General features: G+C 45.9%; 1 long non-coding RNA gene across 3 annotated transcripts; it reads left to right on the top strand.

Moving 5' to 3' along the window:
• Positions 1–551: 551 nt before the first annotated feature.
• Positions 552–22,041, top strand: LOC309622415. Of its 3 annotated transcripts, none has more exons than XR_014240843.1 (3): positions 552–645; positions 9,160–9,257; positions 21,804–22,041. It is a non-coding gene; the product is annotated as an uncharacterized lncRNA (long non-coding RNA). The 3 variants fall into 3 exon arrangements; XR_014240845.1 differs by having other exon boundaries at positions 569–645; positions 9,120–9,257; positions 21,804–22,040; XR_014240844.1 differs by having other exon boundaries at positions 635–774; positions 9,120–9,257.
• Positions 22,042–23,803: the final 1,762 nt, after the last annotated feature.

Here is a 23,803-nt window from a genome sequence, read left to right as displayed (position 1 = left end):
CCTGATTCACCTTAATGGCTCTGGTGTCTTTAGCTTTGATCACGTTGGGACCTTGGGATTGATCAAGATCTTTCAAAGGATTAAAGAGCTGGGGAAGGTGAATATCCTCCGCCAGTGTAGTAATGTCTGCAAGACCACTGCTAGGTTCAATCCCATTTTCAAGTGTCCCTAGGTCCTGACGACTCCGGCTGTTCTCTCCCAGATCAGCATTTTCAGAACCAGGCTGCTCCTCTTGGCTGAGGGGATCGGTGCAGGCCAGCGGCTGGTGAATATCAGGGATTCCTAAAGGGAGTAGTGGAGGATCTTGGTTCTCTGTTGGGATCTGGTAGGCATCCAGAGGCTTTGAAAGCTTGGTTTTGATATCATCCACGTGCTTACTCTCTATTTGTCCCTGGCTTGGAGCTGGAGGCAGGGCCAGGAGACGCCTGGCACTCTGGACTGGAGCTGTCACTGAAATGTCCCCAAGTTCAGATGGTGGGTTACTCTCAAGTATGTGGCTGTTTCTGCTACTGCAGGACTTGGGGAGTTCTTGACTTTGTGTCACACAAAACGTCTGGCTTGGAGGTTGCAATCCCAGGGAATTTTTCATCACCAGGGGGGAGGTCTCCATCCCTACAAAGGGATCAAGGGAGAAGTCAGTCCCTGGTAAGTGAGATGCTCCCCCTAAACACCAACACAGCAGTCGTGTACCTTTCAAGGGGTTCAGGGGCAAGATGGGCAAGGCATTTCTACTAACTCTTCTTAAGGATCATGGACAGTGCCCTATGCTACGAGGTAAGCGGTGACTGTTGTAATTCTTACTGGTGAGCCTTTCCTGTCGCTGATTCTCGGCTCGCTTTGTATTTCATAGGACTGTTATAAGTCCAATACAAAATGAGTCTTATTTTTAAAAACCTGAAATGTTTTACAAAGCCTAGCATTCTCATATAGGGTCCTTTCCATTCTCCCCACTTTCCCGAGAGGCCAAGAACACGTCACACCATGAACTAGGAGAGGGGGTAGAGCCCTTGCTGATGAAATACATCAACAAAGACAGAGTCTTAGCCTGCTTGCTCTCTGGACAGGATCTCGGACCACAAGGTCTTCAATCCTGGTATAAATGAAGGAAGTGAGGACAGTTCAACTGGCACTCACATAACAAGAGTTCTGAAACACCTTCCGAAGAGACTATAGCAGTAGATGAGGGAAGGGAGTGCTACAGTGTGGCAGTACAGGGGGAACGATCGGCTACAGCAGTGAAAAGTGTGGTACCGATTGGTGTGCTCTCGGCGTTCTTGTACATGTAGCATAGATGACCTCTACAGTGGCCCTCCCACCTTCCCACCTGCATTAGGTGTTCTTTTTTTTGTAATTTATGTTTATGTATTTATTTACTGTTTGAACTTATTTATTCTACGTATTTATTTTTTTGGCTGCACTGGGTCTCTCATTGCTGTGCACGGGCTTTCTCTAGTTGGCGGCTAGCGGGGGCTACTCTCGGTTGCGGTGTGCGGGCTTCTCATCGCGGTGGCTTCTCTTGTTGCGGAGCATGGGCTGTAGGCACGTGGGCTTCGGTAGTTGAGGCTCACGGGCTCTAGAATGCAGGCTCCGTCGTTGTGGCACATGCGCTTAGTTGCTGCACGGCATGTGGGATCTTCGCAGACCAGGGCTCGAACCCGTGTCCCCCGCATTGCATTGGCAGGCGGATTCTTAACCACGGCGCCACCAGGGAAGCCCTAGGTGTTCTCATAGAGAGTCTAAAAACAGAGGGCACTGAGCGAAGGTAGTGGTTATTAAAGGCTCAGGATCTAAATTCTACCTGCCTGTACACCCCTTCCCAGCTGTCGATTTGACCCCATTTTTGAGTGCCGACCTCATTCTTCAACTTTCTCTGGCGTTTGTTATACTCACCTTGAAAACTTGTTTCTGTGATGCGTTGAGCAGACACAGGGTGGCAGACTGCAGAGGTGGAAGCTGGTGGTCGGATATTTGTGGGCTGAATCTCCTTCAGTCCCATTCCCATTTCTGGTTGCCCAGAGGCCCGACTTCCTGTGTATGACGCCGAGCCGTAGGATTGCGGGCAGGAGCCAAGTTCTCCATACAGTAAAGACCCCAGTGTGCCTTGGTTATAGTAATATACCTGGCTTCCTTCCTGGCAGGGAAGTGGCAGGCGGCTCTGCCCCTGATTTGGAATCTGAGATGGTGTTCCCTGAGCAAGGCTGGCAGAAAGCGATGGATGTAGAGGGACCATGTTCTTGGCGTCTGAAGTTTTATCATACTGGGCTGCCAGAAACATGGAGGAGGCAGCTGTGTGGCGGTCAGTGAGTGCCAGAGTAAAGTCTCCGAGTGAAGAAGAATTCTTTTCAGTGCTTGCTGTGATGTCCCACTCAAGAACACCTGGATAGGAAGCAGCTGAAGTGGAGATCTGGCTGTGGTCAGTAACTCCAGATAACATAGTCGTGCTAGAATGTTGGTAAAGGTAGGCACTACCCATGAGTGTCTGGAAAGGGGTACCAGTAGCCGATGCCGAACTGACGGCAGGGGCAGAGACTCTGGAGAAGTTGCAGACACTTCGTGTTAGGGAAGTTGCATTGCTCACCACAGGAGGAGAATGCTGCAGAGAATTTAGAGTTCCAAGTAGAGATGGATGTTGGAAATTTTCTGTAAGAACAAGAGGGTCATGAAAAACTCAGGGAGGTTGAGAAATTCTCACTACGTTTGAGGAACGGCATCATCTGAAGGTTCTTGCTATCAGGACACCTCTACTATCACTACTTCCTGAGAAACCCAAAATCAGACAGTTAATGATGGCTGTAAGGACTGAGCAGTTTTCCACTCTTCTCTATTAACTGCCTGTGCTCCCATCTTGGGCACAGACGGGCAGAAGAGCCAAGTGGTGTGGTGTGGTTCAGAGATTGTTCTCTAGGCTGGAAGCAACCTTCTCCCTGCCCTGTCTTTCCCTTCAGCCTGCACTCGTATTGACTTCTATGCTATTTCCTAGACTGGAAGCATTTTAGAACTAGGAGGCCCTTAGAGAACTTCGATGTTCTCAGTCTCATTTCGTGAGTAAGGAAACTGAGGCTCAGAGAGGTCGGGTTGACTTGTTCAAGTTCTCTCATTATGTTAGTATCATTACCAGGTTTCAGAACCTAAGTATCCTGACTTCCTTGCCAGGACTCCACTCTGAGCATGATACTGCCAGAAAGCAGGAGAAATAGAACTTATAATATAGGCATTTTTTTTGTCCATTAGAAAACAGTACGGCTGTTACCATGGTCGTCTTCAGTGTCTCCCTTTGCTTGTGCAGTTCCCACGCTATTACCTAGAGGTGACGTACAGCTCAGTCCAACTGGTGAATTGAAAGAGTCATTTTTGCCCTCTTCAAGCCTGGTTTCTCATCCTACCTCAAAATGATTACCCGAAAGTGGATTTCTTAAGTGCTTTTGGAAAGGGAAAAGTTATCTGATTACTTCAGATTCCTCACCTATAAAGTGGTTATAACACCACCACCAATAATAATAGCAGTAATAATTAATAGATGAATAAGCTGATCTATTGCGTATGATTTATATGGAGGAAGATACAATAAGTTCTAGAAAGACAAAGAAAAATCATGACAAGCATATTACGTTAACGAAAAAGAAATCCATAGATATTAATGAAAACTGAGGTATGTGGCAAGTATCGAAGCCTAATGAATTTACTAACAAATGGCATTCTGTACTATCCATGCAATATTATGAAAGTGAATTTTGCCCACTCTATTTTAGGTGAATACTATTAACCAGAAGACACGATGGAGGTGATAGAGGTGAATGAATTCCTAGCCAATGCATACAGACAGAGAAGGTATGTCAGTAAAAAATGCATAACAAGCAACAGAATGCAATAAATGTGCATGTATAGGTAGCCACAACACATATAGACAAGTATTTCAATGAAACCGGTACGAAGCAGACAGCAAAATAATAAGTGTAAAAGAGTTTCATTATTGTGCTCCTTCATATTTTTACCCAGCAAGTAAGAGGTATTAAGCCTAGGAGAAATATATATTTCAATGAATATAGCTTATATAATAAGCAGAAAGGAAGCTTAAAATGTATCAGGAAGGTTTTTGGATTTATCCTAGAACTTAGATTAGAATCATCTTCAGCATCCAAGAAGATGGCATCCCAAAACCTCAAAAAACCATCATGCCTAGAATCCAATTAAAAAAGATTTTCAAATGTAAGAAAATCCACAGGACTCCACAATATGGTTTTCGATAAACGTGGATGTTTGTTTGTTTTGTTTCTTTGGCCGCGCCGCGTGGCCCTGGCCGTGAAAGCACCGAGTCCTAAGCACTGGACCGCCAGGGAATTCCCTAAGTGGGGGGAATTAGAGATGTGGGGCTTGACTTTTTCTTCTTCTTCTTCTTCTTCTTCGGTAGCTAAGATCTACAAGCGAACGATGGCTGTTGATCAATGTGCTCTCTGTGTTAGGAAGGAATAACTGTAAAAATGAAAAGCAGCCTTGCCTTAGAACCTACATATCACACCAAGGAAAATAGTCCTTCTGATTCAATTTAGAAGATATCACTTAAAATGTTGAATTGGTGAAATGTCTACCTAGTTTAAAAATTAGAAAGAATAAAACACTGAAAAGCAGCCCCCTAGATAACCACTGTGGTTGCTTGTTTATAGGAGGCATCATTTCTAAAACGTATTTCTAAAATGTTTATATTCAAAACTGTCAAGTGGCCAACTGTATTCAGAGAGGCAATAAAAGAAAGAAAACGGAGTATGACTTTTCTGATAAGCTGCCTTTCCTGGTGATCCCCTGTTCTGGCCTTACTTTCCTTCTTAGTCTGTTAATGTAAGGGTTTGCTACCATCAACTTGGTTTTGCCCTGCTCTGAGCAGGTTTCCCTCTGTGCTGTTTCTGCTTTAATTGAAAATCTTTGGTTCCCATCAGCATTCCATTGCAAACTCCGTTTTTCTTGAGAGCTCCTCTATGCTTTCCCTCTTCATTCTTACATTTTCTCCCATCTCTTGGTGCCTGTTGGCCTGTGCTAATGAAAACCATCCTAAACTTCCTTACGCTCGACTCTGTGCCCTCCCTGTAGAGCCCAGTACTCTCCATCCTCTCTCCCTATTCTCTCTTTTCAACTAGTCGAAATCCTAGTGGAGGGAGACCATTAGAGATGAACATCTTGGTATATATTGCTAAGTTTTCTATGTCCCCTGACTTTTCTATGTTTCTGTTGAAACACTCTTGAGAAAGTGTCTGATTTCGTTTCTACATGGGTACCCTTTAAGGCTCAATACTGGAAAAGAAGGGGATCAGAGTGATCAACCCAACGTGGTATCCTAACGTAACAGTTAAGGAAAGCAACAGGCTTTGTGAGACAGCCAGTGATTTGTCCAAAGTCACACAGATAGTAAACGTCAAAGTCAAAACTGAAATTAGGTCTCCAGACGTGTAGTTCAATACTTTCCCTCATTATTCCATGCTATTTTGAATCTCCTACTCAATTTAGGGGCAAAAGAAATCGAACGCAAAACTTTCCAAAGTTTCTTTTCTTACCTGACATGGTCAGAGAAGAGGAAGCATCCACTGCAGGTACCAGGGATGAGGAGACAACACTAGAGGATGTCCGAGTGGCTGCAGCTGAACGGCGCACGTGTCCAGTACAGAGGTCACTGGTTACTGGTCCAAACAGCTCCACGGAAACCCCAAGACTCTACCAAGTGGTAGTAGGTTTGGTAGGAGAGTGATGTCACAAAGCAGGCAGTTGAAAGGTATGAGAGAGCCAATAGGGAGGTCCGATCCCCAACAGGAAGGCGGGCTTGGGTGAAGAGAGTGTAGGAGAGCTAAAACAACACCTGAGTTTCTGAGCTCTGGGGAGGAAATCCTAGAAGACAGATTTACCTCCCCCAGGCTCTTCCATTAGGGAAATCATTGCCACATTTCTTACAGACGTTCATTAATACACTGAACTAAGAGTTACTTATATTCTACAGAGTATTCTATTTTATGTATCATATACTTAGAGCTATATAGATCTTCTTTAATTAATAATCCTTAGGAAGGAAAGAGCCATCTAGTTTGAACTATTACAGTTGTTCTGAAATCATATGTGTCTAATGAGTGAACTGATAGCAGCTTTTAAGGAGCCAAAGTAGGGATTAAGAAGCTCTTTTTGTAACTTGGTTCAAGAGTAGGGTGAAGTTTGTTGAGTGTACCTTGTGGAGAATGTTGTGGTCCAAGGCTCTTCTCTTTTAGTTTCTTCTCCTTGACTCCTACCTTCCTTGGGCTGGGCTAGGCTGGGGGCCAGGTTGGACTTGCGACTTAACATTTCTCTTCCGCTTTCTCTTTTTTTTTTTTCTTCCATTATGGGCATTGCTTCGAGGACAAGCCTTGATCTTGCATTGGACGTTACTTCCTGTCACCTTCCAGCAGCAGGAGTCTTCTTTTCAGTGCTTGATGCTTCACGAAATAGACTCTGCCCGTTGGCAGCAAATACCAGAGAGCTAGGAGACAGAGCTGGTTGCAGACCTTTCCTCTTCCAGCCTTTGGTTGCAATTGTTTGGCCCATAATTTGCTAGCTCTAGTTCCTTGGGCCACACAGGTATCCTGCCATCTCCAGCTCTTGTTATATGTGAGAGACATTCTGAACACTGTCCCTTTTTCTTTGCACAGAAGTATATACAGTGTGGCAGTTACTGTAATCTCCTCCGCCTTGCAAACAGCCACTCTAGAATCTTGGACCTCTAGGACTCTCTGTCTTGCATGCTTGGGGGCAAGGCCAAGCAAAATGAAGAGGAGAATAATTAGAGAAAGAGGAGGACGTTGGTGGAGAATTGGGAGCAGGTAAGGTGAAAGGGCACAGGAGAAAAGAGATGCATGTAGACTTTTTGGTTTCTGTGGGAAACAGGTTGACACACTTGGGCCTCATTTGGTATTAACAGAACAGAGAGTTAAAGATCTAAGTAGCTAGATAGTGTGCAGCAACTGCCATGAAGTCTGTACACTGAAGAGAACAGTCTCACATCTAGTTTTCATTTTGTTTTATGTCATAGTACCTTATTTATAGCATTCACTGGTGTGTTTGTAGAATACAGATGTTTTCAAATGCTCTGGTTTTGTCTACATGGTTATCTCCTTGTCCTGTTTGTAAGGAATCCAACATTGTAAGACATATTGCATGTTTTTCTCTTGACGATTGTTGACCTTGAAGCGTCATGAACTAACTTGAGCTGTTGGATTCTGTGGAGAAACGTTCAAAAGGGTCTGTGAAAAAGGCACTGTGGTGAGTCGCATTATGCACCCGAGCGTAAGGAGCAAGATATCTGCCACCAGCCCAGCTTGGCCTGGATTGCCTCTGTTTTAGTTCCCCTGGTTAGTGCTTTTCTCCCTAACCACTCTTGTGACTGTGATAATGTGAGTAAGGGCGGAGTTGCTAATGATCTATGTGTGAGGTAAGCTGGTTTGAGGGAGGAAATCTATGGACCTAGTCATTTTCCTTGGTGGTAAGCTTTCAGGGGTGCAGAGATGGATCTTCCTGGGGCCTTTTCTGGTCCCAGGAAGATATCGCATAGATGGGACCTCCCAAGACACACATTGAATCTTTAGGCCTGTTTTTCCTATTATGAGGTACGAACGAGTTTCTTCACTGATGGGGATGATGCTTATCTGAGAAGAAATTGTGAAAGGTGGTGTAGTGTAGAGGTGTGGCTTAAGCTTTTAAGTTTTCCTCCAGGTTTTTCCCCTAAGCTTCCTACTTCGGACGGCCTACTTACATGATACTAGTAGGTGATGTCCGGCTAACAACTTCCTAAATATACCTGCAAGCCAGATCAGTGTCTCTTTTCTCTGTATTCCCATGGAAATCAAGAGTCCCGCCGAATTTTCCATCGAAACAGTTGATTTGTGTTGTCTCTAGGAATTCTAAAGGGCGTACCGTTGCTTCCTAACCGGTGTCATTTGGGAGATCCGCCTCTGTACGTTCAAATGATTAATTTTGAGACTTTGCTCATGTGTGCAGTAAACCCTTGAATTCCCTAAGACCTTCCTTTCCTCCATCTCCTACCCCATTAAGCCCGCTTCAGTTCATCTCCTGAATTTCTTTGGAATCTGTCAGCCAGCTCTTCCTCAACTTCCTAATACTGAACTTGCCTGTCTGTTGCGATTAGGTCCTAACTGGTGTCCATATATCTTGTTTCCTTCCAATCCACTCTTCACACAAGAAACCTTCAAAGCAAGTTGGAACGTTGCTCATAAACATCGCTCACAAACATTGTTTTGAGAATAGAAAACACACTGTTGGCCTTTAAGACTCTGCGTGGTCTAGAATCCTCTCTGCTTCTCTAGCCCCATCTTGTGCCACTTTTGCCCTCACTTTCTATGCTTCAGATACACTGAATTAACCTTAGTTCTCACTCATCTGACAGAAGTCAGTTCAGATACTATTTTTCACTGTGATTCCTAGCATTAAGGAATTTGATTATCAGGTTTTGTATGAGGACTATTTCATCAGGGGTACAGAAGTTCTGGCCATCTCTGGTTTTGGATATCCCTTATTTGTTGAGACCTTTGCGTTGTTTGGTTGCCTTTTGTCTGTTTTCCAGATGGGAAAACAGGAACAAGGGAAGTATAGGTTATTACTAGGTGGGGTTGAACAAGTGGAGCAGCAAACTGCAAAGCAGAAAGAAGAGGGACGTACTATAGAGGGATATGACTTCCATTCTCAAGGCGCCTGCATCCTGTGCAGGGAGACAGCCTAACATAAAATGTGCCTAACAACAAATATATTGACTTCTTACTAAAAATCTCCAGTTCATAGAACCGAGGGGTTTGTACCTTCTCCTTTAAAAGTGATAGTCCTGGGACTTCCCCGGTGGTCCCGTGGTGAAGACTCTGCGCTTCCAATGCAGCAGGCGTGGGTTCAATCCCTGGTTGGGGAGCTAAGATCCCACATGCTGCGCAGCCAAAGAAATTTTTGTCGAACGTTATACTCCTGTATTGTTGGCTTTAGTGGTTTAGATTTTGTTGTACTGTTAAGAAGATTTCAGTTTATTTACCGGGAACAAACAACACATAATGTAAAAATAGTTTCCCAGAAACGATTTCCATCATTCTCTTCCTCCCTTTCTCCCGCAGACTGGTGTTTCACCTTGACAAGTTCTCTGTCATTCCATAGGAAAGCTGTCTGGCTTGGAGGTTGCAATCCCAGGGAATTTTTCATCAGCGGGGAAGTCTCCATCACTACAGAGGAATCAAGGGAGAAGTCAGTCCCTGGTAAGTGAGATGCTCCCCCTAAACACCAACACAGCAGTCGTGTACCTTTCAAGGGGTTCAGGGGCAAGATGGGCAAGGCATTTCTACTAACTCTTCTTAAGGATCACGGACAGTGCCCTATGCTACGAGGTAAGCGGTGACTGCTGTAGTTCTTACTGGTGATCCTTTCCTGTCACTGATTCTCGGCCTTCTTTGTATTTCATAGGACTGTTGTCAGTCCAATACAAAATGAGTCTTATTTTTAAAAACCTGAAATGTTTTACAGAGCCTAGCATTCTCATATAGGGTCCTTTCCATTCTCCCCACTTTCCCGAGAGGCCAAGAACACTTCACACCATGAACTAGGAGAGGGGGTAGAGCCCTTTCTGATGAAATACATCAACAAAGACAGAGCCTTAGCCTGCTTGCTCTCTGGACAGGATCTCGGACCACAAGGTCTTCAATCCTGGTATAAATGAAGGAAGTGAGGACAGTTCAACTGGCACTCTGATAACAAGAGTTCGGAAACACCTTCCAAAGAGACTATAGCAGTAGATGAGGGAAGGGAGTGCTACAGTGTGGCAGTACAGGGGGAATGATCGGCTACAGCAGTGAAAAGTGTGGTACCGATTGGTGTGCTCTCGGGGTTCTTGTACATGTAGCATAGATGACCTCTACAGTGGCCCTCCCACCTTCCCACCTGCATTAGGTGTTCTTTTTTTTTGTAATTTATGTTTATGTATTTATTTACTGTTTGAACTTATTTATTCTACGTATTTATTTTTTTGGCTGCACTGGGTCTCTCATTGCTGTGCACGGGCTTTCTCTAGTTGGCGGCTAGCGGGGGCTACTCTCGGTTGCGGTGTGCGGGCATCTCATCGCGGTGGCTTCTCTTGTTGCGGAGCATGGGCTGTAGGCACGTGGGCTTCGGTAGTTGAGGCTCACGGGCTCTAGAATGCAGGCTCCGTCGTCGTGGCACATGCGCTTAGTTGCTGCACGGCATGTGGGATCTTCGCAGACCAGGGCTCGAACCCGTGTCCCCTGCATTGGCAGGCGCCACCAGGGAAGCCCTAGGTGTTCTCATATAGAGTCTAAAAACAGAGAGCACTGAGAGAAGGTAGTGGTTATTAAAGGCTCAGGATCTAAATTCTACCTGTCTCTACACCCCTTCCCAGCTGTCGATTTGACCCCATTTTTGAATGCTGACCTCATTGTTCAACTTTTCTCTGCCGTCTGTATACTCACCTTGAAAACTTGTTTCTGTGATGCGTTGAGCAGACACAGGGTGGCAGACTGCAGAGGTGGAAGCTGGTGGTCGGATATTTGTGGGCTGAATCTCCTTCAGTCCCATTCCCATTTCTGGTTGCCCAGAGGCCCTACTTCCTGTGTGTGACGCCGAGCCGTAGGATTGCGGGCAGGAGCCAAGTTCTCCATACAGTAAAGACCCCAGTGTGCCTTGGTTACAGTAATATACCTGGCTTCCTTCCTGGCAGGGAAGTGACAGGCGGCTATGCCCCTGCTTTGTTCGTGGGCCTCCTGATCCAGCAGTTCCCTTGGCTCTGCCCCTGTCGTCAGCTGCCCCTAGGATAACTCTGAGCCCTAGCCACTTCTCTGGTAGATTTCCCTATTCCCCCACTACAGTCACACCTGAATAAGGCAACTCAGACCTTTCAGAGATGTGTCCTGAACCTCTTGTTTTCTGAAATACCTATCTGGTGGTTGTGAGACTTAAGGCCAGCGTCCCCGAGAGACTTTTTCTATTTCTCCTAGTAAACCTAGACTCATCTTCTGTCACCTTCAACTCTACTCCAATTGTGTTCTTTCAACCCAGACCTCTGACCCTGCTTTTTACTTCTGCCATTTCATCCTCGCTCCTGCTTCCTTTCCTAAATCCATACGTCTCTTTTGGCCTTCCTAGCCCTGGGCCAAGTTCCTTCCTCTTTGCTCAGTTTTTACCCCTTTCCTTCATTCTCCCATCCAACTTTCAGTCCTTCCTTTCTCACGCCCCAGTTAGCAGCATCTGAAAATTCGAAAGGTTTGTTACTCGTCTATTAATTGTATTCCATTTACTTATTCAGTTCTATACCTGTCTTACCTGTGTATGGAAGAACAGCTGGTAGCCAAGGTGGCACCAAGAATCCTAGCAGCTCTCACTTGACGTATCCGTAGTAGTCGGCAATTTCCATTTCGTTTTCCCTCTCGGTGAAAATTGCAGCTTGCCCGAAGAGGTGTATCTGGCAGCATTCTCCCGTTGTTGTTGAGCCCGCCTCTTCATGGCCTCTCGCTCTGGCCTCTGCTCTTGTTCGATGGGCTTTGACATGACTGGCTCAGGCACGTTGGGTTCCCTCCATGGAACTCGTTGCTTGCTGAAGTCTTGGAGTAGAAAGTGGGTTTGGAGCTTGGGTGGGGACTGGCGCTTATTCACAGCAGGGGGAACAGGCTCCCGCTGGAGAGGAGCGCCAGATGAAGTTTTGGAGGGTGCAGGCCTAGGAGCAGCAGACTGAGGGACACGAGGCTGGGTATGGTTGGGCCAAGCCGGTTGGGTTGGGTTGGTCACAGTTGGCTGAGCTGGTTTGGCGGGGCCTGGCAAAGAGGCAGGAGCTGGCTGGGATGAATTGGCTGCAGCAGGTTGAGCTGAGTCAGTAGAACCAGGCTGGGCACGGTAAGCCCCAGCAGGCCGATGTGAGGCCAGAGACTGTGGCCTCCGAGGAGCGGGTCGAGCTTGAGGCTTGTCCCAGGCAGAAAAAGGCAGAGGTATCAACTTGACCTTCCCAGGAGGAGGCCGCTCATACTGGGCTGGAGACGGACACTCTGTTTCAGCACTGCTGTCTGGTTTCTGGGCTTGGACTTGCGTTTTCTCAGGACCCTTCCCCTCACGTGGGGTATGCCGCCATGGCTGGATAGCTGGGGGTGGCTGGGGGTCTTTGGGGTTGCTTGACTTTCCCAAGAGCCGACAGGAAGAGAGCCCAGTTTTCGTCTCATTCTTCTTCCCCAGCGCATGAAGAACCTTCACAGACTCCAGCATGCGCACGCCAAGGGAGGTTCGAGGCTTTTGAAAGCTCTGTTGGAGAAGCTCAGTTTGGTGTTCCTTTCGCTTCGTGTGGGGATTGCTGGCTTCTCTTCTGCCTTGACTTTGTTCCCTGACTGCTTGTTCTCCTCAGCCTTGTTTCTCCCTCTGGTCCTTTTGGTCTTTTCCTGCCCGTGGCTCTTAGTTTTGCTGATCTTTCTGGATGCAGCTTTCTGAGGTTTGCCTTGAGAGTGCTTGGCCGTGTTCACAGGAGCCCTGTCACTGACTGCAGCGTGGCATGTAACCACTTCTCCCCCTAACAGGCACTCTGGATTCTTTGGCTGGATTTTGGCCTTGGGAGCGCCACTGATAGGCTCAGAGGCTTTCTGTTTGTTCTTCCTGGGTTGATCAGAGGGAACCTTTATGACACTTGGCTTTTCCTGCACCTGATTCACCTTAATGGCTCTGGTGTCTTTAGCTTTGATCACGTTGGGACCTTGGGATTGATCAAGATCTTTCAAAGGATTAAAGAGCTGGGGAAGGTGAATATCCTCCGCCAGTGTAGTAATGTCTGCAAGACCACTGCTAGGTTCAATCCCATTTTCAAGTGTCCCTAGGTCCTGACGACTCCGGCTGTTCTCTCCCAGATCAGCATTTTCAGAACCAGGCTGCTCCTCTTGGCTGAGGGGATCGGTGCAGGCCAGCGGCTGGTGAATATCAGGGATTCCTAAAGGGAGTAGTGGAGGATCTTGGTTCTCTGTTGGGATCTGGTAGGCATCCAGAGGCTTTGAAAGCTTGGTTTTGATATCATCCACGTGCTTACTCTCTATTTGTCCCTGGCTTGGAGCTGGAGGCAGGGCCAGGAGACGCCTGGCACTCTGGACTGGAGCTGTCACTGAAATGTCCCCAAGTTCAGATGGTGGGTTACTCTCAAGTATGTGGCTGTTTCTGCTACTGCAGGACTTGGGGAGTTCTTGACTTTGTGTCACACAAAACGTCTGGCTTGGAGGTTGCAATCCCAGGGAATTTTTCATCACCAGGGGGGAGGTCTCCATCCCTACAAAGGGATCAAGGGAGAAGTCAGTCCCTGGTAAGTGAGATGCTCCCCCTAAACACCAACACAGCAGTCGTGTACCTTTCAAGGGGTTCAGGGGCAAGATGGGCAAGGCATTTCTACTAACTCTTCTTAAGGATCATGGACAGTGCCCTATGCTACGAGGTAAGCGGTGACTGTTGTAATTCTTACTGGTGAGCCTTTCCTGTCGCTGATTCTCGGCTCGCTTTGTATTTCATAGGACTGTTATAAGTCCAATACAAAATGAGTCTTATTTTTAAAAACCTGAAATGTTTTACAAAGCCTAGCATTCTCATATAGGGTCCTTTCCATTCTCCCCACTTTCCCGAGAGGCCAAGAACACGTCACACCATGAACTAGGAGAGGGGGTAGAGCCCTTGCTGATGAAATACATCAACAAAGACAGAGTCTTAGCCTGCTTGCTCTCTGGACAGGATCTCGGACCACAAGGTCTTCAATCCTGGTATAAATGAAGGAAGTGAGGACAGTTCAACTGGCACTCTCATAACAAGAGTTCTGAAACACCTTCCGAAGAGACTATAGCAGTAGATGAGGGAAGGGAGTGCTACAGTGTGGCAGTACAGGGGGAACGATCGGCTACAGCAGTGAAAAGTGTGGTACCGATTGGTGTGCTCTCGGCGTTCTTGTACATGTAGCATAGATGACCTCTACAGTGGCCCTCCCACCTTCCCACCTGCATTAGGTGTTCTTTTTTTTTGTAATTTATGTTTATGTATTTATTTACTGTTTGAACTTATTTATTCTACGTATTTATGTTTTTGGCTGCACTGGGTCTCTCATTGCTGTGCACGGGCTTTCTCTAGTTGGCGGCTAGCGGGGGCTACTCCTCGGTTGCGGTGTGCGGGCTTCTCATCGCGGTGGCTTCTCTTGTTGCGGAGCATGGGCTGTAGGCACGTGGGCTTCGGTAGTTGAGGCTCACGGGCTCTAGAATGCAGGCTCCGTCGTTGTGGCACATGCGCTTAGTTGCTGCACGGCATGTGGGATCTTCGCAGACCAGGGCTCGAACCCGTGTCCCCCGCATTGCATTGGCAGGCGGATTCTTAACCACGGCGCCACCAGGGAAGCCCTAGGTGTTCTCATATAGAGTCTAAAAACAGAGGGCACTGAGCGAAGGTAGTGGTTATTAAAGGCTCAGGATCTAAATTCTACCTGCCTCTACACCCCTTCCCAGCTGTCGATTTGACCCCATTTTTGAATGCCGACCTCATTCTTCAACTTTCTCTGGCGTTTGTTATACTCACCTTGAAAACTTGTTTCTGTGATGCGTTGAGCAGACACAGGGTGGCAGACTGCAGAGGTGGAAGCTGGTGGTCGGATATTTGTGGGCTGAATCTCCTTCAGTCCCATTCCCATTTCTGGTTGCCCAGAGGCCCGACTTCCTGTGTATGACGCCGAGCCGTAGGATTGCGGGCAGGAGCCAAGTTCTCCATACAGTAAAGACCCCAGTGTGCCTTGGTTATAGTAATATACCTGGCTTCCGTCCTGGCAGGGAAGTGACAGGCGGCTCTGCCCCTGATTTGGAATCTGAGATGGTGTTCCCTGAGCAAGGCTGGGCAGAAAGCGATGGATGTAGAGGGACCATGTTCTTGGCGTCTGAAGTTTTATCATACTGGGCTGCCAGAAACATGGAGGAGGCAGCTGTGTGGCGGTCAGTGAGTGCCAGAGTAAAGTCTCCGAGTGAAGAAGAATTCTTTTCAGTGCTTGCTGTGATGTCCCACTCAAGAACACCTGGATAGGAAGCAGCTGAAGTGGAGATCTGGCTGTGGTCAGTAACTCCAGATAACATAGTCGTGCTAGAATGTTGGTAAAGGTAGGCACTACCCATGAGTGTCTGGAAAGGGGTACCAGTAGCCGAGGCCGAACTGACGGCAGGGGCAGAGACTCTGGAGAAGTTGCAGACACTTCGTGTTAGGGAAGTTGCATTGCTCACCACAGGAGGAGAATGCTGCAGAGAATTTAGAGTTCCAAGTAGAGATGGATGTTGGAAATTTTCTGTAAGAACAAGAGGTCATGAAAAACTCAGGGAGGTTGAGAAATTCTCACTACGTTTGAGGAACGGCATCATCTGAAGGTTCTTGCTATCAGGACACCTCTACTATCACTACTTCCTGAGAAACCCAAAATCAGACAGTTAATGATGGCTGTAAGGACTGAGCAGTTTTCCACTCTTCTCTATTAACTGCCTGTGCTCCCATCTTGGGCACAGACGGGCAGAAGAGCCAAGTGGTGTGGTTCAGAGATTGTTCTCTAGGCTGGAAGCAACCTTCTCCCTGCCCTGTCTTTCCCTTCAGCCTGCACTCGTATTGACTTCTATGCTATTTCCTAGACTGGAAGCATTTTAGAACTAGGAGGCCCTTAGAGAACTTCGATGTTCTCAGTCTCATTTCGTGAGTAAGGAAACTGAGGCTCAGAGAGGTCGGGTTGACTTGTTCAAGTTCTCTCATTATGTTAGTATCATTACCAGGTTTCAGAACCTAAGTATCCTGACTTCCTTGCCAGGACTCCACTCTGAGCATGATACTGCAGAAAGCAGGAGAAATAGAACTTATAATATAGGCATTTTTTTTGTCCATTAGAAAACAGTACGGCTGTTACCATTGTCGTCTTCAGTGTCTCCCTTTGCTTGTGCAGTTCCCACGCTATTACCTAGAGGTGACGTACAGCTCAGTCCAACTGGTGAATTGAAAGAGTCATTTTTGCCCTCTTCAAGCCTGGTTTCTCATCCTACCTCAAAATGATTACCCGAAAGTGGATTTCTTAAGTGCTTTTGGAAAGGGAAGAGTTATCTGATTACTTCAGATTCCTCACCTGTAAAGTGGTTATAACACCACCACCAATAATAATAGCAGTAATAATTAATAGATGAATAAGCTGATCTATTGCGTATGATTTATATGGAGGAAGATACAATAAGTTCTAGAAAGACAAAGAAAAATCATGACAAGCATATTACGTTAACGAAAAAGAAATCCATAGATATTAATGAAAACTGGGGTATGTGGCAAGTATCGAAGCCTAATGAATTTACTAACAAATGGCATTCTGTACTATCCATGCAATATTATGAAAGTGAATTTTGCCCACTCTATTTTAGTGAATACTATTAACCAGAAGACACGATGGAGGTGATAGAGGTGAATGAATTCCTAGCCAATGCATACAGACAGAGAAGGTATGTCAGTAAAAAATGCATAACAAGCAACAGAATGCAATAAATGTGCATGTATAGGTAGCCACAACACATATAGACAAGTATTTCAATGAAAACCGGTACGAAGCAGACAGCAAAATAATAAGTGTAAAAGAGTTTCATTATTGTGCTCCTTCATATTTTTACCCAGCAAGTAAGAGGTATTAAGCCTAGGAGAAATATATATTTCAATGAATATAGCTTATATAATAAGCAGAAAGGAAGCTTAAAATGTATCAGGAAGGTTTTTGGATTTATCCTAGAACTTAGATTAGAATCATCTTCAGCATCCAAGAAGATGGCATCCCAAAACCTCAAAAAACCATCATGCCTAGAATCCAATTAAAAAAGATTTTCAAATGTAAGAAAATCCACAGGACTCCACAATATGGTTTTCGATAAATGTGGATGTTTGTTTGTTTTGTTTCTTTGGCCGCGCCGCGTGGCCCTGGCCGTGAAAGCACCGAGTCCTAAGCACTGGACCGCCAGGGAATTCCCTAAGTGGGGGGAATTAGAGATGTGGGGCTTGACTTTTTCTTCTTCTTCTTCTTCTTCTTCGGTAGCTAAGATCTACAAGCGAACGATGGCTGTTGATCAATGTGCTCTCTGTGTTAGGAAGGAAATAACTGTAAAAATGAAAAGCAGCCTTGCCTTAGAACCTACATATCACACCAAGGAAAATAGTCCTTCTGATTCAATTTAGAAGATATCACTTAAAATGTTGAATTGGTGAAATGTCTACCTAGTTTAAAAATTAGAAAGAATAAAACACTGAAAAGCAGCCCCCTAGATAACCACTGTGGTTGCTTGTTTATAGGAGGCATCATTTCTAAAACGTATTTCTAAAATGTTTATATTCAAAACTGTCAAGTGGCCAACTGTATTCAGAGAGGCAATAAAAGAAAGAAAACGGAGTATGACTTTTCTGATAAGCTGCCTTTCCTGGTGATCCCCTGTTCTGGCCTTACTTTCCTTCTTAGTCTGTTAATGTAAGGGTTTGCTACCATCAACTTGGTTTTGCCCTGCTCTGAGCAGGTTTCCCTCTGTGCTGTTTCTGCTTTAATTGAAAATCTTTGGTTCCCATCAGCATTCCATTGGCAAACTCCGTTTTTCTTGAGAGCTCCTCTATGCTTTCCCTCTTCATTCTTACATTTTCTCCCATCTCTTGGTGCCTGTTGGCCTGTGCTAATGAAAACCATCCTAAACTTCCTTACGCTCGACTCTGTGCCTCCCTGTAGAGCCCAGTACTCTCCATCCTCTCTCCCTATTCTCTCTTTTCAACTAGTCGAAATCCTAGTGGAGGGAGACCATTAGAGATGAAACATCTTGGTATATATTGCTAGTTTTCTATGTCCCCTGACTTTTCTATGTTTCTGTTGAAACACTCTTGAGAAGTGTCTGATTTCGTTTTCTACATGGGTACCCTTTAAGGCTCAATACTGGAAAAGAAGGGGATCAGAGTGATCAACCCAACGTGGTATCCTAACGTAACAGTTAAGGAAAGCAACAGGCTTTGTGAGACAGCCAGTGATTTGTCCAAAGTCACACAGATAGTAAACGTCAAAGTCAAAAGTGAAATTAGGTCTCCAGACGTGTAGTTCAATACTTTCCCTCATTATTCCATGCTATTTTGAATCTCCTACTCAATTTAGGGGCAAAAGAAATCGAACGCAAAACTTTCCAAAGTTTCTTTTCTTACCTGACATGGTCAGAGAAGAGGAAGCATCCACTGCAGGTACCAGGGATGAGGAGACAACACTAGAGGATGTCCGAGTGGCTGCAGCTGAACGGCGCACGTGTCCAGTACAGAGGTCACTGGTTACTGGTCCAAACAGCTCCACGGAAACCCCAAGACTCTACCAAGTGGTAGTAGGTTTGGTAGGAGAGTGATGTCACAAAGCAGGCAGTTGAAAGGTATGAGAGAGCCAATAGGGAGGTCCGATCCCCAACAGGAAGGCGGGCTTGGGTGAAGAGAGTGTAGGAGAGCTAAAACAACACCTGAGTTTCTGAGCTCTGGGGAGGAAATCCTAGAAGACAGATTTACCTCCCCCAGGCTCTTCCATTAGGGAAATCATTGCAACATTTCTTACAGACGTTCATTAATACACTGAACTAAGAGTTACTTATATTCTACAGAGTATTCTATTTTATGTATCATATACTTAGAGCTATATAGATCTTCTTTAATTAATAATCCTTAGGAAGGAAAGAGCCATCTAGTTTGAACTATTACAGTTGTTCTGAAATCATATGTGTCTAATGAGTGAACTGATAGCAGCTTTTAAGGAGCCAAAGTAGGGATTAAGAAGCTCTCTTTGTAACTTGGTTCAAGAGTAGGGTGAAGTTTGTTGAGTGTACCTTGTGGAGAATGTTGTGGTCCAAGGCTCTTCTCTTTTAGTTTCTTCTCCTTGACTCCTACCTTCCTTGGGCTGGGCTAGGCTGGGGGCCAGGTTGGACTTGCGACTTAACATTTCTCTTCCGCTTTCTCTTTTTTTTTTTCTTCCATTATGGGCATTGCTTCGAGGACAAGCCTTGATCTTGCATTGGACGTTACTTCCTGTCAACTTCCAGCAGCAGGAGTCTTCTTTTCAGTGCTTGATGCTTCACGAAATAGACTCTGCCCGTTGGCAGCAAATACCAGAGAGCTAGGAGACAGAGCTGGTTGCAGACCTTTCCTCTTCCAGCCTTTGGTTGCAATTGTTTGGCCCATAATTTGCTAGCTCTAGTTCCTTGGGCCACACAGGTATCCTGCCATCTCCAGCTCTTGTTATATGTGAGAGACATTCTGAACACTGTCCCTTTTTCTTTGCACAGAAGTATATACAGTGTGGCAGTTACTGTAATCTCCTCCGCCTTGCAAACAGCCACTCTAGAATCTTGGACCTCTAGGACTCTCTGTCTTGCATGCTTGGGGGCAAGGCCAAGCAAAATGAAGAGGAGAATAATTAGAGAAAGAGGAGGACGTTGGTGGAGAATTGGGAGCAGGTAAGGTGAAAGGGCACAGGAGAAAAGAGATGCATGTAGACTTTTTGGTTTCTGTGGGAAACAGGTTGACACACTTGGGCCTCATTTGGTATTAACAGAACAGAGAGTTAAAGATCTAAGTAGCTAGATAGTGTGCAGCAACTGCCATGAAGTCTGTACACTGAAGAGAACAGTCTCACATCTAGTTTTCATTTTGTTTTATGTCATAGTACCTTATTTATAGCATTCACTGGTGTGTTTGTAGAATACAGATGTTTTCAAATGCTCTGGTTTTGTCTACATGGTTATCTCCTTGTCCTGTTTGTAAGGAATCCAACATTGTAAGACATATTGCATGTTTTTCTCTTGACGATTGTTGACCTTGAAGCGTCATGAACTAACTTGAGCTGTTGGATTCTGTGGAGAAACGTTCAAAAGGGTCTGTGAAAAAGGCACTGTGGTGAGTCGCATTATGCACCCGAGCGTAAGGAGCAGATATCTGCCACCAGCCCAGCTTGGCCTGGATTGCCTCTGTTTTAGTTCCCCTGGTTAGTGCTTTTCTCCCTAACCACTCTTGTGACTGTGATAATGTGAGTAAGGGCGGGAGTTGCTAATGATCTATGTGTGAGGTAAGCTGGTTTGAGGGAGGAAATCTATGGACCTAGTCATTTTCCTTGGTGGTAAGCTTTCAGGGGTGCAGAGATGGATCTTCCTGGGGCCTTTTCTGGTCCCAGGAAGATATCGCATAGATGGGACCTCCCAAGACACACATTGAATCTTTAGGCCTGTTTTTCCTATTATGAGGTACGAACGAGTTTCTTCACTGATGGGGATGATGCTTATCTGAGAAGAAATTGTGAAAGGTGGTGTAGTGTAGAGGTGTGGCTTAAGCTTTTAAGTTTTCCTCCAGGTTTTTCCCCTAAGCTTCCTACTTCGGACGGCCTACTTACATGATACTAGTAGGTGATGTCCGGCTAACAACTTCCTAAATATACCTGCAAGCCAGATCAGTGTCTCTTTTCTCTGTATTCCCATGGAAATCAAGAGTCCCGCCGAATTTTCCATCGAAACAGTTGATTTGTGTTGTCTCTAGGAATTCTAAAGGGCGTACCGTTGCTTCCTAACCGGTGTCATTTGGGAGATCCGCCTCTGTACGTTCAAATGATTAATTTTGAGACTTTGCTCATGTGTGCAGTAAACCCTTGAATTCCCTAAGACCTTCCTTTCCTCCATCTCCTACCCCATTAAGCCCGCTTCAGTTCATCTCCTGAATTTCTTTGGAATCTGTCAGCCAGCTCTTCCTCAACTTCCTAATACTGAACTTGCCTGTCTGTTGCGATTAGGTCCTAACTGGTGTCCATATATCTTGTTTCCTTCCAATCCACTCTTCACACAAGAAACCTTCAAAGCAAGTTGGAACGTTGCTCATAAACATCGCTCACAAACATTGTTTTGAGAATAGAAAACACACTGTTGGCCTTTAAGACTCTGCGTGGTCTAGAATCCTCTCTGCTTCTCTAGCCCCATCTTGTGCCACTTTTGCCCTCACTTTCTATGCTTCAGATACACTGAATTAACCTTAGTTCTCACTCATCTGACAGAAGTCAGTTCAGATACTATTTTTCACTGTGATTCCTAGCATTAAGGAATTTGATTATCAGGTTTTGTATGAGGACTATTTCATCAGGGGTACAGAAGTTCTGGCCATCTCTGGTTTTGGATATCCCTTATTTGTTGAGACCTTTGCGTTGTTTGGTTGCCTTTTGTCTGTTTTCCAGATGGGAAAACAGGAACAAGGGAAGTATAGGTTATTACTAGGTGGGGTTGAACAAGTGGAGCAGCAAACTGCAAAGCAGAAAGAAGAGGGACGTACTATAGAGGGATATGACTTCCATTCTCAAGGCGCCTGCATCCTGTGCAGGGAGACAGCCTAACATAAAATGTGCCTAACAACAAATATATTGACTTCTTACTAAAAATCTCCAGTTCATAGAACCGAGGGGTTTGTACCTTCTCCTTTAAAAGTGATAGTCCTGGGACTTCCCCGGTGGTCCCGTGGTGAAGACTCTGCGCTTCCAATGCAGCAGGCGTGGGTTCAATCCCTGGTTGGGGAGCTAAGATCCCACATGCTGCGCAGCCAAAGAAATTTTTGTCGAACGTTATACTCCTGTATTGTTGGCTTTAGTGGTTTAGATTTTGTTGTACTGTTAAGAAGATTTCAGTTTATTTACCGGGAACAAACAACACATAATGTAAAAATAGTTTCCCAGAAACGATTTCCATCATTCTCTTCTTCCCTTTCTCCCGCAGACTGGTGTTTCACCTTGACAAGTTCTCTGTCATTCCATAGGAAAGCTGTCTGGCTTGGAGTTGCAATCCCAGGGAATTTTTCATCAGCGGGGAAGTCTCCATCACTACAGAGGAATCAAGGGAGAAGTCAGTCCCTGGTAAGTGAGATGCTCCCCCTAAACACCAACACAGCAGTCGTGTACCTTTCAAGGGGTTCAGGGGCAAGATGGGCAAGGCATTTCTACTAACTCTTCTTAAGGATCACGGACAGTGCCCTATGCTACGAGGTAAGCGGTGACTGCTGTAGTTCTTACTGGTGATCCTTTCCTGTCACTGATTCTCGGCCTTCTTTGTATTTCATAGGACTGTTGTCAGTCCAATACAAAATGAGTCTTATTTTTAAAAACCTGAAATGTTTTACAGAGCCTAGCATTCTCATATAGGGTCCTTTCCATTCTCCCCACTTTCCCGAGAGGCCAAGAACACTTCACACCATGAACTAGGAGAGGGGGTAGAGCCCTTTCTGATGAAATACATCAACAAAGACAGAGCCTTAGCCTGCTTGCTCTCTGGACAGGATCTCGGACCACAAGGTCTTCAATCCTGGTATAAATGAAGGAAGTGAGGACAGTTCAACTGGCACTCTGATAACAAGAGTTCGGAAACACCTTCCAAAGAGACTATAGCAGTAGATGAGGGAAGGGAGTGCTACAGTGTGGCAGTACAGGGGAATGATCGGCTACAGCAGTGAAAAGTGTGGTACCGATTGGTGTGCTCTCGGGGTTCTTGTACATGTAGCATAGATGACCTCTACAGTGGCCCTCCCACCTTCCCACCTGCATTAGGTGTTCTTTTTTTTTGTAATTTATGTTTATGTATTTATTTACTGTTTGAACTTATTTATTCTACGTATTTATTTTTTTGGCTGCACTGGGTCTCTCATTGCTGTGCACGGCTTTCTCTAGTTGGCGGCTAGCGGGGGCTACTCTCGGTTGCGGTGTGCGGGCATCTCATCGCGGTGGCTTCTCTTGTTGCGGAGCATGGGCTGTAGGCACGTGGGCTTCGGTAGTTGAGGCTCACGGGCTCTAGAATGCAGGCTCCGTCGTTGTGGCACATGCGCTTAGTTGCTGCACGGCATGTGGGATCTTCGCAGACCAGGGCTCGAACCCGTGTCCCCTGCATTGGCAGGCGCCACCAGGGAAGCCCTAGGTGTTCTCATATAGAGTCTAAAAACAGAGAGCACTGAGAGAAGGTAGTGGTTATTAAAGGCTCAGGATCTAAATTCTACCTGTCTCTACACCCCTTCCCAGCTGTCGATTTGACCCCATTTTTGAATGCTGACCTCATTGTTCAACTTTTCTCTGCCGTCTGTATACTCACCTTGAAAACTTGTTTCTGTGATGCGTTGAGCAGACACAGGGTGGCAGATTGCAGAGGTGGAAGCTGGTGGTCGGATATTTGTGGGCTGAATCTCCTTCAGTCCCATTCCCATTTCTGGTTGCCCAGAGGCCCTACTTCCTGTGTGTGACGCCGAGCCGTAGGATTGCGGGCAGGAGCCAAGTTCTCCATACAGTAAAGACCCCAGTGTGCCTTGGTTATAGTAATATACCTGGCTTCCTTCCTGGCAGGGAAGTGACAGGCGGCTATGCCCCTGCTTTGTTCGTGGGCCTCCTGATCCAGCAGTTCCCTTGGCTCTGCCCCTGTCGTCAGCTGCCCCTAGGATAACTCTGAGCCCTAGCCACTTCTCTGGTAGATTTCCCTATTCCCCCACTACAGTCACACCTGAATAAGGCAACTCAGACCTTTCAGAGATGTGTCCCTGAACCTCTTGTTTCTGAAATACCTATCTGGTGGTTGTGAGACTTAAGGCCAGCGTCCCCGAGAGACTTTTTCTATTTCTCCTAGTAAACCTAGACTCATCTTCTGTCACCTTCAACTCTACTCCAATTGTGTTCTTTCAACCCAGACCTCTGACCCTGCTTTTTACTTCTGCCATTTCATCCTCGCTCCTGCTTCCTTTC

This window comes from Balaenoptera borealis (genome assembly GCF_965194805.1).
Source record: "Balaenoptera borealis genome assembly, contig: HAP1_SCAFFOLD_2552, whole genome shotgun sequence".
Classification (NCBI taxonomy): Eukaryota; Metazoa; Chordata; class Mammalia; order Artiodactyla; family Balaenopteridae; genus Balaenoptera; species Balaenoptera borealis.
Note: the sequence above shows the minus strand (reverse complement) of the source record. Positions and strands in the feature narration are given on the sequence as shown.